Raw genomic sequence first — 17,989 nt, 5'->3', positions numbered from 1 at the left:
AAAAAGGGCTTACAAATTCCTTTTTTTACAGCAATTTATTGTGTATTTATTTTATTTTTTAAATATATTTTTTTATTGTATAGTCTGAATCCACATTACATTTTAGTATAATTATTTACATGGGCTTACAAATTCCTTTCCTTCCCCTCTCGCAACAAACACCCTGTGAGGTGGGTGGGGCTGAGAGAGCTCCGAAGAACTGTGACTAGCCCAAGGTCACCCAGCTGGCGTGTGTTGGCGTGCACAAGCAAATTGCTTTCAGTTGCTGGACTATTACAGGATACCTTACTTGTTGAATAGTACTGATTTGACATTCTGTGAGACAGTTGCAAATTTTCTGCTTGAAATTACGAAGGCTTAACTTTGCTTTGCTCAATTTGTTCATATGTTGTTTGTACTGTCATTGTACTGTAGCATTGTTGTAATTTGTGCCAATAAAGGCTTATTAAAGGCTTATTAAAGTACATTTGCTTCCCCCACCTTCTGTAATTTTTTTACAGGTTTTTACAGGAAACTGACTCATTCTTTTGTGCTATGCAAAAAAATCGTTTTGGCATATCAAATTTTAAATTATCTGTATGAAATAAGGAAGAGGCCTCCTTTGTAAGTAACTACGTATGCTTTTAAAAACCAGCTTCTGTTTTCCAATACAGTTGCAAGCACTAATACCAAATGCAGATTACATGAACCAAAAAAATCATCAGATGGCAGAATTCCCCCCCCCTTTTTCTTTTGATATTCCTTTGAAGTCACTTATAAGCAAGCATAACACTGGACACTAAGGTACAGGTGAATTAGTGACCTGCTCGTATCCATTTTCATCAACCCTGCTGTCCCCAGGTATTGCTATGACCAGAGGTGGGATCAGCAGGTTCTCACAGATTCCCGAGAGTAGGTTACTAATTATTTGTGTGTGCCGAGAGGGGGTTACTCATTGGTGATTTTGCCACATGGTTTTTGCCTTAGTTACGCCCCTCCTCTCAGCAGTAGCGCGCAGAACTTGAAACAGTCTAGCAGGAGGTGCACCGGCGTGTGTGGCAGCCTGCGCCTGCGTGCATTCGTTTCCCACCCAAGGTCCTTGCCACAGCCCTGCCCAGGAATGCCCCGCCCACGGAATGCCCGCCCCTGCCCGCATCATGCCCCGCCCATCCCCACTGGCGCTACGCCACAGTTTGAATCCCACCACCATGGGAACCTGTTACTAAAATTTTTGGATCCCACCACTGGCTATGACGATGAAGGTCATAGAATCATAGAGTCGGAAGAGACCCCAAAGGGCCATCCAGTCCAACCCCCTGCAATGCAGGAACACACCATCAAAGCACTCCCGACAGATGGCCATCCAGCCTCTCTTTAGAAACCTCCAAAGAAGGAGACTCCACCACACTCCAAGGCAGTGAATTCCACTGTCAAACAGCCCTGACTGTCAGGAAGTTTTTCCTGATGTTTAGGTGGAATCTCTTTTCCTGCACCTTGAACCCGTGACTCCTGGTCCTCGTCTCTGGAGCAGCAGAAAACAAGCTTGCTCCCTCTTCAACATGGCATTCCTTCAAACATTTAAACATGTATATCATGTCCCCCCTTAACCTTTGCTTCTCCAAACTAAAGCGAAGGTCACTTTCTTGTCCTTGATCATTGTGACGTCTGGTGAGTTATGCACCAACACTTTGTCCATTTGGATTCGAAGGTCCCACAAGACCTTGACTTTCTCGTTTCCCTTTCCCGTGACTTTCTTTGAATGATGTTCCCGCCAGCTTTTAGCTATCCCAATGTTGTAATTCTTGCATAAATTCCAGTGGATCATCTTGGCCACTGAGTTGTGCCTCTGTTTGCACTCAGTCTGGGCAATCTTTTTGCAGCAGCTGAATACGTGATCTCAGTGGTGCGACCGCACTTGGAGTATTGTGTTCAGTTCTGGTCGCCACATCTCAAAAAGGATATTGAAGAGATAGAAAAAGTGCAGAGAAGGGCAACGAGGATGATTGAGGGACTGGAGCACCTTCCTTATGAGGAGAGGCTGCAGCGTTTGGGACTCTTTAGTTTGGAGAGGAGACGGCTGAGGGGGGATATAACTGAAGTCTATAAAATTATGCATGGGACAGAAAATGTTGACAGAGAGAAATTTTTCTCTCTTTCTCACAATACTAGAACCAGGGGGCATACATTGGAAATGCTGGGGGGAAGAATTAGGACTAATAAAAGGAAACACTTCTTCACGCAACGTGTGATTGGTGTTTGGAATATGTTGCCACAGGAGGGGGTGATGGCCACTAACCTGGATAGCTTTAAAAGGGGCTTGGACAGATTGATGGAGGAGAAGTTGATTTATGGCTACCAATCTTGATCCTCTTTGATCTGAGATTGCAAATGCCTCAGCAGACCAGGTGCTTGGGAGCAACAGCAGCAGAAGGCCATTGCTTTCACATCCTGACGTGAGCTCCCGAAGGCACCTGGTGGGCCACTGCGAGTAGCAGAGAGCTGGACTAGATGGACTCTGGTCTGATCCAGCTGGCTTGTTCTTATGTTCTTATGATCTACAGTTGCATCGGCTTCCTTGCACAATTGGTTCCACCCTGAGAATTCCCAGCCACCCCCCAACCCTGCACCTCTTGGATATTTGGGTCCCACCCCCTTGCACGGGGCCTGGAAGGCATGTCTGTCAAATGTCAGCTGGCCAACCAATTTATCAGCTTCCAGAAGGAAGCAAAGAGCTAAACACAGAGACAAGCTGGGGCCTGATTAAATGGAGCAACCGCTCTGTCTTTAAATAGATGCGGCCCATGAGTTGCAAGTTTGGATCCCTGTCTGCAGTGTCGGCATTTGGCTGCTGGAAATGGATTTGCATCGAAACAAACACGTTTTCTTATTTCCTCGTCAGAAGTAACAGTTTGAAGGGTTCCAGCCTCACCCCTCACCCATGTTATGAAATGAGCATTAGCATAGGCAAAGCAATTTCAAAAAAGCGTCCGGGAAAGAACGGTCTCAGGGGAATAAACCAAAACAAAAAGGCCAGTGTAGTGGTTGGTGCTGAACTCAGACCATGGGAGGGGCTTTGGCTCGGGGGAAAAGCCTCGGTTTTGCATGCAAAAGATCCCAAGATCGATTCCCAGCAAAGACCAAACATACTTTTCATGCATTAGGGAGTTTTTCCTGGTATTTGATCCATGGTAATTTAAAAAGTAGGGGTGGGTAGTGTGGTGGCCAAGTTTGCAGATGATACCAAATTATGTAAGGTGGTGAGAACCACAAAGGATTGCAAAGAGCTCCAAGCGGACCTTGATAAATTAGGTGAGTGGGCTAAGAAATGGCAAATGCAGTTCAATGTAGCAAAATGCAAAGTGATGCACATAGGGGCAAAAAATCCAAACTTCACATACACGCTACAGGGGTCAGTGCTATCAGTCACAGACCAGGAAAGGGATGTGGGCGTCTTAGTGGATAGCTCCATGGGAATGTCAACTCAATGCAAGGCAGCTGTGAAAAAGGCAAACTCTATGCTGGGGATCATTAGGAAAGGAATTGATAATAAAACTGCAAAGATTGTCATGCCCTTATATAAAGCCGTGGTGCGACCGCACTTGGAGTACTGTGTTCAGTTCTGGTCACCGCATCTCAAAAAGGATATTGAGGAGATAGAAAAAGTGCAGAGAATTGCAACAAGGATGATTGAGAGACTGGAGCACCTTCCTTATGAGGAGAGGCTGCAGCGTTTGGGGCTCTTTAGTTTGGAGAGGAGACGTCCGAGGGGGGATATGATGGGAGTCTATAAAATTATGCATGGGACAGAAAATGTTGACAGAGAGAAATTTTTCTCTCTTTCTCACAATACTAGAACCAGGGGGCATCCATTGGAAATGCTGGGGGGAAGAATTAGGACTAATAAAAGGAAACACTTCTTCACGCAACGTGTGATTGGTGTTTGGAATATGCTGCCACAGGAGGTGGTGATGGCCACTAACCTGGATAGCTTTAAAAAGGGCTTGGACAGATTTATGGAGGAGAAGTCGATTTATGGCTACCAATCTTGATCCTCCTTGATCTGAGATTGCAAATGCCTTAGCAGACCAGGTGCTCGGGAGCAGCAGCAGCAGAAGGCCATTGCTTTCACCTCCTGCAGGTGAGCTCCCAAAGGCACCTGGTGGGCCACTGCGAGTAGCAGAGAGCTGGACTAGATGGACTCTGGTCTGATCCCGCAGGCTTGTTCTTATGTTCTTAAAACTTTTTGTCATTAGAAAAAAGCCCGTGCCTCTGAAATGCGTGCATGCCACCAGAAACAAATTTAATGGAGGCTTCTGGGAGCTGGAAGTGCTTTCTCACTGAGGAGCGATAGCACACGGTGACAGACCAGCGCAAGTCGAAGCTGGCCCGGAACGGCCCAGAGACGCTGGGTGAAATTGTGCTAAAAGAAGGGGAAGCTGGAACTTCCCCTGGTGAAACACAACCCCTGAGTTTCAAGTGAGTTAGTGCAGGCCGCTGTATAGGAACACCAGCTCTAGAGGTATTTGGAAGGAAGGCGGCTCCCTCTCTCGTTCTCTTTGCAAGCCTTTTACCAAAACAAATAACTAATGAATAGCTAATGAATATATAAACATAGAAATAACTAATGAACATAAAAACACAGTGTTAGAAGGGATCTCAAGGGTCATCTAGTCCACCCCGCTGCACAGTGCAGGAAATTGATAACTACCCCCCCTCCCCCCCAACTCTCTTAACGTTCTAGAGCAGGGGTGGGCAATTATTTTTTCCATGGGGCCACATAAGAAACAGAAAATATTGTGGAAGGCCAGGCCAAAAGGCAGGGGGGGGGGGGCAAGGTGCTTTTGAAAGCCCCGCAGAAGCCGGCAGCCAAGGCAACCGGCTTCTGCGGGGCTTTCAAAGGCGCCTTGCTCCCCAGTACAGCAGGGGGGCCAGTCAGGGTCATCCAGCGGGCCGGATGTGGCCCGTGGGCCGTATAATGCCCAGGTCTGTTCTAGAGGAAGGATAAAAACCTACAAGATTCCTGGCCAATCTGGCCTGGGGGGGAAGTCCTTCCTAATCCCAAAGCCAGGAATGTAGTGGTGAGAACGAGAATGGTGTAGTGGTTAACAGCAGGTGGACTCCAATCTGGAGAACCATGTTCAATTCTCCTCTCCTCCACCTGAGTGGCAGAGAGTTAGGAGGAGGAGGAAGAGGAGGAGGAGGAGAAGAAGAAGTTGAAGTTCTATCAAGTCCAACCCCGTACAAGGCAGGAACACACAATCAAAGCACTCCTGACAGATGGCCATCCAGCCTCTCTTTAAAAACCTCCAGAGAAGGAGACTCCACCATCCTCTGAGACAGTGAATTCCACTGTCAAACAGCCCTGACAGGAAGTTTTTCCTGATGTTTGGGTGGAATCTCTTTTTCTTCACCTTGAACCCACGACTCCTGGTCCTAGCCTCTGGAGCAGCAGAAAACAAGCTTGCTCTCTCACCAACATGGGATCCCTTCAAATATCTAAACATGGTTATCATGTCACCTCTACGCAGTGGCGTAGTGGTTAAGAGCAGGTGCATTCTAATCTGGAGGAACCGGGTTTGATTCCCCGCTCTGCCGCTTGAGCTGTGGAGGCTTATCTGGGGAATTCAGATTAGCCTGTGCACGCCAACACACGCCAGCTGGGTGACCTTGGGCTAGTCACAGTTCTTTGGAGCTCTCTCAGCCCCACCTACCTCACAGGTTGTTTGTTGTGAGGGGGGAAGGGCAAGGAGATTGTAAGCCCCTTTGAGTCTCCTATAGGAGAGAAAGGGGGGATAAATATCCAAACTACTCCTCCTCCTCCTCTTCACTAAACTAAACATCCCCAGCTCCCTAAGTCTCTCCTCATAGGGCATGGATTCTAGACCTTTGACCAATTTAGTTGCCCTCCTGTGGGCCTGTTCCAGCTTGTCAATATCCTTCTTGAATTGTTTATTTTTTTATTATTTTTATTTGATCACAACACAGACAGAACAAACATTGTTTGAATATCAATATAACACTGCAATTACATTACAAACATAACGGTAACTACTCACCTAACATCTCACACCATTATATTATTATCTTATATAACTTGCTATCCTACTAACCTTCTCAAATTCTTTTTCCCCCTATTACTTAATGTTATATTTACAACACTTTTTTTGTTGACTTCCTACTAATCCTTCTTGAATTTATATTAACACCATAAGAACATAAGAACTAGCCTGCTGGATCAGACCAGAGTCCATCTAGTCCAGCTCTCTGCTACTCGCAGTGGCCCACCAGGTGCCTTTGGGAGCTCACCTGCAGGAGGTGAAAGCAATGGCCTTCTGCTGCTACTGCAGCTTTATGGAGATTTATGGAGGAGAAGTCGATCTATGGCTACCAATCTTGATCCTCCTTGATCTGAGATTGCAAATGCCTTAGCAGACCAGGTGCTCGGGAGCAGCAGCAGCAGCAGCAGGAGGCCATTGCTTTCACCTCCTGCATGTGAGCTCCCAAAGGCACCTGGTGGGCCACTGCGAGTAGCAGAGAGCTGGACTAGATGGACTCTGGTCTGATCCAGCTGGCTTGTTCATATGTTCTTATGTTCTCCCGAGCACCTGGTCTGCTAAGGCATTTGCAATCTCAGATCAAGGAGGATCAAGATTGGTAGCCATAGATCGACTTCTCCTCCATAAATCTGTCCAAGCCCCTTTTAAAGCTATCCAGGTGAGTGGCCATCACCACCTCCTGTGGCAGCATATTCCAAACACCAATCACACGTTGCGTGAAGAAGTGTTTCCTTTTATTAGTCCTAATTCTTCCCCCCAGCATTTTCAATGTGTGCCCCCTGGTTCTAGTATTGTGAGAGTTGTCATCATGTTTAAATTGACGACATAAAAGAAAAAATCTGAATCAACTGAGGAAAGGAAGAAGTGCCACCGTCAGGGGACCAGAGCTGGGAAACTTTGGGGAAACTGTCAAGCAGAAACTCCGAGGCCGCTGTACCAGTAGCCATGGCATTAATGGGGAAGCTACTTAAGTCCGTCCCTGGGAGGAAAACACCAAAGTCACATAAGACCAGGAAGTGGGGGAGGGGGTTGAGGAAGTAAGTTTTATTTCTCACCGAGCTGATCAAGAGGAGCCCCGTGGCGCAGAGAGGTAAACAGCAATACTGCAGCCCATTCTCTGTTCATTACCTGCGTTTGATCCCGATCGAGCCGGTTTCAAGAAGGCAGCTCAGGTGGCCGACTCACCCTTAAAACGAGTACCTGTCGCAGCCTAGTCTGTTCGACGAAAGGACTCTGGGGCTGATTCCGCATGGGCCAAAAACAGCGGTGTGAAAACAGTACAAACCCTTTTACGCTGTTTTAAACTCTTTTACACCGTTTTCACACTGCTGTTTTTGGCCCACGCGGAATCAGCCTGGGTTTCGTGGGTTTCTTTATTTTGACACAGCATCAGGAAAGGAGCGTTTGGACTCCCGTTGCCAGAATTTAGCATAATCAATATCACAAGCACCGTTATGCCCTGCTTCACCCGCACGTTCTGTCGACAAACCCTGCCCACCGGTTCCCAAGGAGGGGAGGGCACCCCTCCAGTCCCACAGACCCCTAGCTTGAAGGATGTGGGGGGAATAAATTGTAGGTGACTGGGGAAAGCAATGGCGAACTGTCGGTATTTGGCAAGCGCCCGTCACACAAACCAGTAATGAAGGAGTTAATTTAGTGCATGCTAATTAGTTAGTGAGGTCAGAAGTCACTGGCCAGGTAATTGATCCCTATTGGTCAAGCAGACCCGGCATGGGCTACGTGCAGGTCTGGACGTAGGCTATAGGTCAGTGGTGGCAAACCTATGGCACTGGTGCCAGAGGTGGCACTCAGAGCCCTCTCTGTGGGCACATGCAAACAGAGTCCCCCCCCCCACGTCTAGGCTGGTCTGGGCTGCTGGGCTCAATTGTTAGCATTAAACCTAAGACCTAGTTTTGGGGAAGCAGTGTAGGTAACCCTGCTAAGTGCTGTTAAACCCCACTGTTTTCATGCGAAGAACTAAAGTGTGATTCTTTACCTGGGAGTAAGCTTGGTTGCTGGCAATGGGGCTTGTTCTGAGTAAACGCTCCTAGGGTTGTGACTCACCCGTTGGAAGAGTTGCACGGTTGCTTCAAAGCAAAGCCACCGACTGCCACCAAGCTTACTCCCGAGTAACACACGCCTCGGAGCCAACCGTTTTTTCTAAACTACTCAGTATTCAGGTTAAATTGCCGTGTCGGCATTTCGCGATAAATAAGTGGGTTTGGGGTTGCAATTTGGGCACTCGGTCTTGAAAAGGTTCGCCATCACTGCTATAGGGTTATGTTCTTTGTTACTCTCTGAACATGCTCACTAGTAGCCTGCTAGCCATGTGATAGTCAAGCTGAGAACTAGCTAATGAAGCTAGCCAGTTAGAAAGATATTTTTCTTTTCTTTTGCCTCCAAGTTTCCCTACCCTGTTTTGTAGCTAGTTAACATCATTTACAGTAAGCAACTGGCTCTGTCTCCTTATTATGCAAACTCACAACACAAATCATCCCCCCCTGGGTCATAGAATTGTAGAATCCTAGAGCTGGAAGAGACCACCAGGGCCATCAAGGTCAACTCCAGCCATGTAGAGGAAAGACATGCCAATCATTCACAATCCAAATCAGAACACAGCTCAGCACATGAGAGGCTTCAAACTGGGTCAGATCAACTCGGCCCTCCCCTCCACCCAGCTTCCAGAACAAGAACTCTTTCCCTCTGCTAAATGCATTGTTTTGTGCTCTGGCTCAAGGAAAGGATAAGAACATAAGAACAAGCCAGCTGGATCAGACCAGAGTCCATCTAGTCCAGCTCCCTGCTACTCACAGTGGCCCACCAGGTGCCTTTGGGAGCTCACCTGCAGGATGCGAAAGCAGTGGCCTTCTGCGGCTGCTGCTCCCGAGCACCTGGACTGTTAAGGCATTTGCAATCTGAGATCAAGGAGGATCAAGATTGGGAGCCATAGATTGACTTCTCCTCCATAAATCTGTCCAAGTTTATGTTCTTATGTTCTTGTGGTCTTTGCTCATGGTTTGGGCCACACATAGGCCCCTTCCACACATGCAAAATAATGCACATTCAAGGAGCAGCAGTGGCGTAGGAGGTTAAGAGCTTGTGTATCTAATCTGGAGGAACCGGGTTTGATTCCCAGCTCTGCCGCCTGAGCTGTGGAGGCTTATCTGGGGAATTCAGATTAGCCTGTACACTCCCACACACGCCAGTTGGGTGACCTTGGGCTAGTCACAACTTCTCGGAGCTCTCTCAGCCCCACCTACCTCACAGGGTGTTTGTTGTGAGGGGGGAAGGGCAAGGAGATTGTAAGCCCATTTGAGTCTCCTGAAGGAGAGAAAGGGGGGATATAAATCCAAACTCTTCTCTTCTCAATCCACTTTCACAATTGTTTGGAAGTGGATTTTGCTCTTCTGCACAGTAAAATCCAGCTGCAAAGTGCCTTGAAAGTGGATTGAAAGTGAATTATTCTGCAGGTGCGGAAGGGGCCCTTGAGGCGGCAAAACATTTTGGGTAGGCCGGAAGGATCAGCCTTCTCCAAGTAGTAGAGGAGGCACGCATCTGGAAAATCCCTGCTAGACCCCTTACTTGCTTCAGAGAAGGTCTCACGACCAGGACGTCAAAAGTTCTTTGCTCAGCACTGTACATTCACGAGATCTACCACTGCGGAACAAAGATAAGGGTAACAGAAATACCTTCTTGCTGATATGCCCAGTTCCTTCTGTAGAAGCCACAAGTCGAGTGCCGGTTCCTAGCTGCGATAAAAGAGAAAAAGAGAGGTCGGGGTTTTTTTGTTTGTTTGTTTTTGTAAAGAGGCATCTTTGGGGGCTTTTGAGCTCCTGAGCAAAGCAGAACTTCCAAGCGCTGTTTGCTGCAAAGTTTTGCTAAGGAACCAAAGCCCCGGAGCGCACTGAAAAAGAACCGTGCCTTGCTATTCTCCTGAATCTGCTTACTCTGACACATAGTTTGCTTACACCAGGGTATAGTGGGTTTTCCCCACTGTATCACGGGCGTAACTTGGCAAACCAGAGCCCTGGGCAAAACCTGAGTTGGATGCCCCCCCCCCCCATGGGCGGCCACCCCACCACGACCAAAACATTTTTTTTTTGCACCAGGTCATTGGTGCCTGCAGGGAATGCATTTTAGACATATCGCCATCAAAATTTCAGCGTATCATCAGGAGACTGTCCTTATGCTACCCCCCAAGTTTGGTGCAGTTTGGTTCAGTGGGGACAAAGTTATGGACCCTCAAAAGGGTAGCCCCATCTCCTTAGTTCCCACTGGAAAGAATGGGGCATCCCGTTTGAGGGTCCATAACTTTGCCCCCCCTGAACCAAACTGCACCAAACTTGGGGGGTGCCATCAGGACAGTCTCCAAATGATACCCTGAAATTTTGGTGCCTTAACTCCATCTGGCCTGCAGGAACATCGAAATTGCCCAAGAATCTTTGTTCTGCATTGAGTTTTCTGCATTGCTGTCAACGGGGGTTGCAGGCTTGGGGGGGGCACATTTCTGAAGGCACAGTCTCAAAGCTTTCAGGGTCTCATCAGGAGACTGCCCTTATGATACCCCCCAGGTTTGGTGCAGTTTGGTTCACGGAGGCCAAAGGTATGGACCCTCAAGGTGTAGCCCCCATCTCCTATTAGCTCCCATTGGAAACAATGGGGATGGGGCACCCAGGAGTCCACTTAACTGCCAAGCTTGCACCAAACCTGAGGGCATGCATCAAGGACAGTCTCCAAATGAAATTTTTAATTGCCAATATATCTAATAATGCAGCCCCTGCAGGAACATCCCTGAAATTTGCCCAAGAATCTTTGTTCTGCATTGAGTTTTCTGCATTGCTGTCAACGGGGGTTGCAGGCTTGGGGGGGGCACATTTCTGAAGGCACAGTCTCAAAGCTTTCAGGGTCTCATCAGGAGACTGCCCTTATGATACCCCCCAGGTTTGGTGCAGTTTGGTTCACGGAGGCCAAAGGTATGGACCCTCAAAGGTGTAGCCCCCATCTCCTATTAGCTCCCATTGGAAACAATGGGGGATGGGGGCACCCCCTTTGAGAGTCCATAACTTTGGACTCCATGAACCAAACTGCATCAAACTTGGGGGGTAGCATAAGGAAAGTCTCCTGATGATACGCTGAAATCTTGGTGCCGCTAGCCTAAAAACTGCGCCCCCTGCAGGCCAAAAATGGAAAACCACTAAAAATACCCAAAAACGAACCCTGCATTTTTGGTGCCCCCCACAAGATGATGCCCTGGGCAGCTGCCCACCTTGCCCAAGCATTTTCTCCTGACGTTTCTCCTGCATCTGTGGCTGGCATCTTCAGAGTATTTATTATACCTGTGGAACGTCTAGGGTGGGAGAAAGAACCATTTGAACTTGCAAACTGCACCCTTAACACTTTTAACCATTGCAAATGGTTCTTTCTCCCACCCTGGACGTTCCACAGGTATATATACTCCACTTGCTTTACTACCATCCGATCCTCTGAAGACGCCAGCCACAGATGCAGGCGAAACGTCAGGAGAGAATGCTACTGGAACACGGCCATGCAGCCCGGAAACCCCACAACATCCTAGTGATTCCGGCCGTGAAAAGCCTTCAACAACACATATCCTTGCACCATTTGCCTTCCTGACCTTCCCCCCTCCAAAAAATCTTTGTTTCCTTTTCTCAAGGGTTTTGAGAGTGCTGATTCTGACCCAGGGGAGGGTCAAAGGGCTCAGTGGCAGAGCATCCATTTTGGTACCAGGTACCAAAAGGTACCAGGTTCAATCCCCAACAGCTCCAGTTAAAATTACCAGATAGCAGCTGATTAAAAAAAAACCCAAACAAACCCCTGCTGCAGTGGCGTAGGAGGTTAAGAGCTCGTGTATCTAATCTGGAGGAACCGGGTTTGATTCCCAGCTCTGCCGCCTGAGCTGTGGAGGCTTATCTGGGGAATTCAGATTAGCCTGTGCACTCCCACACACGCCAGCTGGGTGACCTTGGGCTAGTCACAGCTTCTCGGAGCTCTCTCAGCCCCACCCACCTCACAGGGTGTTTGTTGTGAGGGGGGAAGGGCAAGGAGATTGTCAGCCCCTTTGAGTCTCCTGCAGGAGAGAAAGGGGGGAGATAAATCCAAACTCTTCTTCTTCTTCAAGGAGATTGTAAGCCCCTTTGAGTGTCCTTACAGGTGAGAAAGGGGGGAGATAAATCCAAACTCTTCTTCTTCTGCTGCTGTGACCACAGAGAGATGCTGCCAGTCCGATTCAGTATCAGACAGAATCATGTGGTCAGTTTCCAGTTGTGAGCCCTCCTGCAAATTTCTCCCCCATCCAAGACCATTTGTCTTTCAGGAGGACACACAGCAGCGTGGTGTAGTGGTTAAGAGCAGGTGCACTCTAATCTGGAGAACCGGGTTTGATTCCCTGCTCCGGCACTTGAGCTGTGGAGGCTTATCTGGGGAACCAGATTAGCTTGTGCGCTCCAGCACACGCCAGCCGGGTGACCTTGGGCTAGTCACAGTTCTTCGGAGCTCTCTCAGCCCCACCCACTTCAGAGGGTGTTTGTTGTGGGGGGGAGGGGAAAGGAGATTTTAAGCCCCTTTGGGTCTCCTTATAGGAGAGAAAGGGGGGATATAAATCCCCAGCAGTAGGACACACGAGGCCAGTGACATTTATTTATTTATTTGGAACATTCACAGGCCACATTTCAACCCAAATATGGTCCCCAAGGTGGCAAGTGATGGGTGACAGGGCTTGGCAAATTGTTCTAAAAATGTTCCGGGTAGAGAGGGTGCATGTTTGTTTCTTAAATTTGTTACCCCGCCCTTTCCTGCACGCTCCCACACATGCCAGCTGGGTGACCTTGGGTGTTTGTTGTGAGGGGGGAAGGGCAAGGAGATTGTCGGCCCCTTTGAGTCTCCTGCAAGAGAGAAAGGGGGGATATAAATCCAAACTCCTCCTCCTCCTCCTCCTCCTCCTCCTCCTCCTCCTCTTCTTCTTCTTCTTCTTCTTCTTCTTCTCTTCTTCTTCTTCTTCTTCTTCTTCTTCTTCTTCTTCTTCTTCTTCTTCTTCTTCTTCCCAGCCAAAGACTGGGCTCAGGGAGGCTTCCGCGCTGATTTCAACAACATCAATAGATCAAATTCCAATAGAATCAACAATGATAAAAAGCAATAACGTCACAATCCATGTTAAAAACAATTCCTTAAATTTCAACTGTAATGGCGACTAAGAGTTAAAACTATTCTCAAAGGCTTTCATGGCTGGAATCACTGGAGAGTTGTGGGGTTTCCGGGCTGTATGGCCGTGTCCCAGTAGCATTTTCTCCTGACGTTTTGCCTGCATCTGTGGCTGGCATCTTCAGAGGATCTGATGGTAGTAAAGCAAGTGGAGTATATACTACAGTCAGATCCTTTGAAGATGCCAGCCACAGATGCAGGAGAGAATGCTACTGGAACACGGCCATATATCCTGCAAACCCCACAATGCCCCTAAGAATTAAAATTCCATTAGGTTAACACACGTAACAGGTCTTATTCATGGTGGGAGCTCTATTTCCAGGGATTATAATTTTGTCAGTCCCCCCTGCCAGCATGGCCAATTGCCATGCTGGCAGGGGCTGATGGGAATTGTAGTCCATAACATCTGGAGTGCCAAAGGTTCGCCACCACTGCACTATGGCCTAAAGAATTCCACCATCCTTCCCCCCAAGCATTTTTCTTCAGCAGCTGGGGCACCGGGGGTGGGGGCTAGGTAGGGGGGCGAAGAAGGGGAAATAGTAGGGGGGGTGGAGGGAAGCAAGTTCGAAAGAGACTCAACCAGAGGCGCAGTGGAAGATCTGAAGTTGTTTCGAAACAGCTTCTCAACAGCTCAGAGAAGCAAAACTCTTTCGGGCGTTCAGATCTAGGATCCCCTCAGTTTTTGAAGTGAAGAGAGACCAGCCGCTGACGGTGCCCCTGCCCCCCCCCCCTCTGCTTACAAGGGTCTTTAACACCATTGAGACCCATTGTTCTTCGTGAGGAGGGTTGTATTTGGGTTTAATATGTGGGTTTGTGGGCTACTATTTTAGAATGTAACTGTTTTTAAATTGTCTGTTTTTATATGATGCTTTATATTGTTCACCACCATGAGCCCTGCTGGGATAGGGCGGTATATTAAATCCAATAAATAATAATAATAATAATAATAATAATAATAATAATAATAATAATAATAATAATAATACAATACCATTAATAATATTCTCACAGTAAATACCTCTAATATCCTAGGTCCTTGGGGAAGGACTCGATATTCAGAGATTAAATTCCAGACACTTGTGCTGTGTTATGTGTATAATACAATAATAATAATAATAATAATAATAATAATAATAATAATAATAATAATAATAATAATAATAATAATAATAATAATAATATTCTTATCGTAAATACCTCTAATATCCTAGGTCCTTGGGAAGGACTCGATATTCAGAGATGAATTCCAGACACTTGTGCTGTGTTATGTATAATACAATAATAATGTACAATACAGATGAAGGAGCCGAACAACAATAATAATGAGGAATGGAGGAGGCATATATATAGGAGTGAGTGAGGTGGGTGACTGGAGAGTCTTGCTGCAGGGTTGCTCCTCCGTCACAGGCACAAGAAGGTGGCACCAACAGCCCTTTTAGGTGGAACAAGGATTTTACTCTGCACATTAAATACAAGAGTTTATCGAATGCAGGCAAATCCTCCTGCGCTGTGGCTGCAAACCAGGCCCGGGGGAAAGGCGGTGGGAAATGCCCCTCCACCTTTGGAGTCGCTCCTCCTGTCTTAAGGCTCATTCCGCACATGCAGAATAATGCACTTTCAAACTGCTTTCAGTGCTCTTTGAAGCTGTGCGGAATGGCGACATCCACTGGCAAACCGTTGTGAAAGTGGTTTGAAAACGCATTATTTGGCGTGTGCGGAAGACAGTAGCTCTTTGGCAGCTCTCTCCGCTCAGCCCTAAACTGCTGCTCTTGAGCATCTCTTCAGAGCTGGAAAGGGAAGGGGGGGCCAACCACTGGACGGGAGACCACCAAGGAAGTCTAGGGTTGCAATGGAAAGGCAGACCATGGTAAACACCCCCTCTTCCTTCTTTCCGCCAGAGAGCCAGCTGCGTCCCCCAGGCGAGCGGCCAGCCAAAGCCCCCCCCCCCACGCCCGGACAAAGACTTGATCCCACCGGCCCACCTTGCAGGGGGGGAAGGCGCTCTCGAACTCACGACGCGCCCGGGAAAAGCTCTCGCCTCCGCAGCCAGGCGCGCCGCTCGCCTCCTCCGGCCGCCCCGCCTGCCCCGGGAGCCCCGCGCATCGCCGCCCGGCTGCGCGTCGGTGAGTTCCGCCGAACCGTCCCCAACCGGCACCCGGGCACTGCCCACCCACGGGCCGCCCCGCCCCGCCCCGCCCCGCCCCGCCCCGCCCGGAAGGGAGGAAGTCTCCCCAGCACGCCCCCTCCCGCCCTCCCTTAGGGCAGCATTTTCCTGGGACCCCCCCCCCCCCTTAGGGATCCCGGACGGCTGATTCAACGAGGAGGAGGAGGAGGAGGAGGAGGAGGAGAAGAAGAAAGGAGGAGGGGGGAGGAGGAGGAGGAGGAGGAGGAGGAGAAGAAGAAAGGAGGGGGAGGAGGAGGGGGAGGAGGAGAAGAAGAAGAAGAAGAAGAAAGGAGGAGGAGGGGGGAGGAGGAGGAGGAGGAGAAGAAGAAGAAGAAGAAGAGGAGTTTGGATTTATACCCCCCCCCCTTTCTGTCCTGTAAGGAGAGGGAGGAGAAGCTCCTTCCTCTCCCTCACAAAGGAGACTTCTAGGGGAGGGGGGAGGAGGAGGAGGAGGAGGAGAAGAAGAAGAAGAAAGGAGGAGGGGGGAGGAGAAGAAGAAGAAGAAGAAGAAGAAGAAGAAGGGAGGAGGAGGGGGAGGAGGAGGAGGAGAAGAAGAAGAAGAAGAGGAGGAGGCGGCGGCGGTTTTCCAGGATTATATGCACTACTCTAACCCCTTTCTCTCCTGTAAGGAGACTCAAAGGCTGACTGACAAGCTCCTTTCCCTTCCTCTCCCACAACAGACCCCCTTGGGCGCAGGTAGCTGGGGCTGAGAGAGTTCTGAGAGAACTGGGACTGGCCCAAGCAAGGAATGTAGAGAGATGCTTGAGGAAGCTGCGTCTGGTTCACCGGATAAGCCTCTGCCACTCAGGTGGAGGAGTGGGGAATCAAACCCGGTTCTCCAGATTAGAATCCACCTGCTCTTAACCACTACACCATGCTGTCTCTCCAGGCGGCTGACAAGCTCCTTTCCCTTCCTCTCCCCACAACAGACCCCTTGCGAGGTAGCTGGGGCTGAGAGAGTTCTGAGAGAACTGGGGCCCGGCCCAAGCAGGAATGTAGGAGTGCGGAAACACGTCTGGTTCACCAGATAAGCCTCGGCCATTCAGGTGGAGGAGTGGGGAATCAAACCCAGTTTTCCAGATTAGAGTCCACCTGCTCTTAACTACTACACCACGCTAACCCTAACCCTTCCCCAAATCCCCCATCCCCAAACCCAAAGGTGGCCCATTATGGGTTAGGTAAATCCTGGAGGTTTGGGGAGGAAGTTGGGGGAGGGGGCAGTTTGAAGAGGGGCTTCAGCAGGTACAATGCCATAGAGCCCCCCCCCCTCGCTCCAAAGCTTCCACGCCCCCCAGGTGAACGGATTTCTGTCACCTGGAGACAGGTTGCCATCCCTGCAGGTCTCCAGCCCACACCTGGTGGTTTGCAGTGCCAAGAGGATTGAGTCCAACCACCACACTTCCCTTCGATAAAGCGCAGCCGGACAGCGGCCGCAGCCGGCAGCATGGTGTAGTGGTTAGGAGTGGCAGAGAACTCTGATCTGGTGAACTGGATCTGTTTCCCCGCTCCTCCCCATGAAGCCTGCTGGGCGACCTTGGGCCAGTCACAGTTCTCTCTGAACTCTCTCAGCCCCACCTGCCTCACCAGGTGTCTGTTGTGGGGAGAGGGAGGGGAAAGGAGCTTGTCAGCCGCCTTGAGTCTCCTTACAGGAGAGAGGGGGGGGGGTAGAAATCCTAACTCCTCCTCTTCCTCTTCTTCTTCTCCTCCTCGTTGAATCAGCCGTGGTCCGGTTCGTTTTGCTCCTAACGTTCCACCCACATCCGTGCCTTAATCAACGCCAGCCGTGGATGCAGCAAAACGTTCGGGGCGAAACCGACCGGGCCACGGCCACACGGCCCCGAAAACACACAACAGCCTTTATAAAAACCGACTCTAACCCTTCCACTCTTCTTCTAAATCTGGGAGCCATCCCTGCAACTGTTTCAGGACTGGACGGGCTGTAAGAAAGTGGGGCTCTCCCCTCTCCTTCCTGTGGGGCACAGAGACTGCAGCGTCCATTTCGAGAGGGGGCGACTCCGTGCCCACCCAGAAGAAACTGTACATGTCCCGGAACCACGAGCTGGACCTCATGCGTTAGGGGCCACAGGAGGGGCCTATCAGAACTACACCCTAACCCTAACCCTCCTCCTGCGCTCTCTCTGCTGCCAAGTGATCCTGGCAGGAAATCCCCTTTGTGGCACGAGCATCCTAATGGGGCCTACCTTGCAGGGGTAGCCAGTGTTGCCGTGACCACTGAACACTCCGCAGTGCGATGCGCTTTGGATCGGCTGCGCTTCCCAGCTTTCTCTGGGGTTGATTCTCTTGATATTTTGCAGTTTGGAAAAGATGATGGGCGAGCAGCGAACATAGACCAGTGATATTCAAATGGAGGAGCACTTTTGTGGTATTAAATAACACCCAGCCACAAGCACACAGCGAACGTAGGCGTGCGTGACTGGAATGGACGAGGAAGAAACTTCCCCTGTTACCCTCCCCGCCTCTCCCGGCCTCCAGTTCCCTCATTTCCCTTTCGCCTCTCTCTCATGTCAACTATTAGATTGTAATCTCCTGGGGGCAGGGACCACTCTTTGTA

The 17,989-nt window shown here is 49.4% G+C and overlaps 1 protein-coding gene across 1 annotated transcript in view; it reads right to left on the bottom strand.

Moving 5' to 3' along the window:
• HCK (HCK proto-oncogene, Src family tyrosine kinase) overlaps positions 1-15,424 on the bottom strand; it is a 62,389-nt gene extending 46,965 nt beyond the window's left edge. Inside the window, exons 1-2 of the mRNA XM_048498589.1 lie at positions 15,236-15,424; positions 9,725-9,784 (exon numbers count right to left, since the gene is read on the bottom strand). The gene's annotated coding sequence lies outside the window, so the exon portion shown is untranslated. The remainder of the gene's footprint in view (positions 1-9,724; positions 9,785-15,235) is intronic.
• Positions 15,425-17,989: the final 2,565 nt, after the last annotated feature.

Source organism: Sphaerodactylus townsendi, linkage group LG05 (assembly GCF_021028975.2).
Source record: "Sphaerodactylus townsendi isolate TG3544 linkage group LG05, MPM_Stown_v2.3, whole genome shotgun sequence".
NCBI classification, from domain to species: domain Eukaryota; kingdom Metazoa; phylum Chordata; class Lepidosauria; order Squamata; family Sphaerodactylidae; genus Sphaerodactylus; species Sphaerodactylus townsendi.
The sequence above is the reverse complement of the archived record's forward strand: the minus strand, read 5'-3'. Positions and strand labels throughout refer to the sequence as shown.